Here is a 1853-nt window from a genome sequence, read left to right as displayed (position 1 = left end):
TGATATATGTACATATATGCAACACATTTATACGCGTACACGTGTACATGCACAATTGATCAAGACATGAAAACATATTCAGAAATGTCAGATTAGGATGCCGAGAGTCGGGCGGAAGATATTTACTTAGATTGAAAAAAACAAGGATGAAAGGCGCCGCGTGTCGCTTACGTGTGTTAAGGGGAACGCATCTATAGATATAGTTTGATTTTTATTTGTTCTTTGAATAGCTGTGCAATCCGCAGTCAACGTTCAGTTGCGGTCGCGCATGCATCTATTTCTGTATGAAGAATAAATTTGCGAAATCTTGTTCGTTACATTTCTAATAATTATTATAAACGATTCTTTTGCACATTTCATGCGTGTGTAGCGTATTTATTTTGTATTTGCGAAAAGTAATTTTATGAGAAAGTTATATAGTTATAATAGAAGGAAAAATTAAAGATAATAAATAATGTCAAATCAATTGGACATAAACAAGTTCTTTAATAAGTGCGTGTATAAAGATTGCGAAAATGGACGATTATATCATGGAAAACGTTTATATATCTTTCCATCAAAAACAGATGCCAGGCTTGATTTATGGATACGCAATAGTGGTAAGTTTATGTACATTGTATAGATATATAGGGTGTCCAGGAAGTTTTCGAGCATACAAAGCGCTTGTGTACAGTTAGAGTGGACTAAACTGTGTCCGAAAGTCTACTATTTTGCAATATTCGCAGTAGTTTACTATTAATTATTAGTATAATTACAAATTGCCGAATGAGCGCGCAACCTCCCGGCATACCGCCAAATTATACAAGCCCAACGATTGTGATCATTAAATGCACGAGAAATTGTGACTACAAGCGGCAACAATTATATGATACGAACAACAAAAGGAAACAACTCTCCGCGTAGCTAACATGGCCTAACAAGTATTACCACTAACGGCTAAATGAACGTATACGTATTTCACCGCGCACTTGCATTTAGTAGTAGGCGTTAGGCAATTTATTTAACGCTCGTTTAAAAAAAGCTGTAGAAAATGATTAATTTCTGATATTCTAGTATTCGAAAAAAATCATTTTTTTTTTCGAACAGTGTAATGAATAGGCGCCGGACGTTCGAGCTCGATCATGAACCGCACGTGGAAAATCACACGAGAGTGAGTCGAGTGCTTGCCAAAGTGAGATAGTAACATTTCGGCTGGCGCGCGGCCTACTAAATGTAAACAAAACCGGACTTTGCATCGCAATATCTCCCCTCGTAGGGCACGTAGGAAAAAAAATAAAAGCACTTTTATTATATAATCCGAGTAGTAGCTATTGATTGAGCGTATGAACAAAACTCATATCTCCAGATTGAGCTAAAAAGGGCAGATCTCTTATTTCCGTGATTTATAATAATCACGATTTTACTCATCTAAATATATTAAAAAATGGGAATAAAAAAATTAATTAAATATTATAATTTTCTTTATTGGAAGAAAACACAAAATATATTGTTTCTCAAGTCAAAACTTAAGAAACTGTTAGACCTAATAATTCTAATAATAATTGTTTATGCTATTAACAATCTGTGCAATAAAAATCAATAAACATTAATCGTGAAAATGAGTATCAAATGGAGCGCTCGTATAATCACAGGTCCGAGCTTGTGAGTTGAGTAGTAAGTGGGCAGCTATGTGCCGTCAAAACAAACCCACTCCACTCGACCTCCGGCGCCAGGTGGGCGTGGCCTAAACGGGTCTGTCAGGGAAAATGGTGCGCTCTGATTGGTCGGTGACGTGAGGGTGGGATAACGAGGTAATTAAATTACCTCGCGTTTTGATTGGCTCGGCCCATAGCTGACCACACGCTGATTGGCTC

The sequence above is a fragment of the Trachymyrmex cornetzi genome, unplaced genomic scaffold (assembly GCF_001594075.2).
Source record: "Trachymyrmex cornetzi isolate Tcor2-1 unplaced genomic scaffold, Tcor1.1 scaffold1012, whole genome shotgun sequence".
NCBI classification, from domain to species: Eukaryota; Metazoa; Arthropoda; class Insecta; order Hymenoptera; family Formicidae; genus Trachymyrmex; species Trachymyrmex cornetzi.
The sequence above is the reverse complement of the archived record's forward strand: the minus strand, read 5'-3'. Positions refer to the sequence as shown.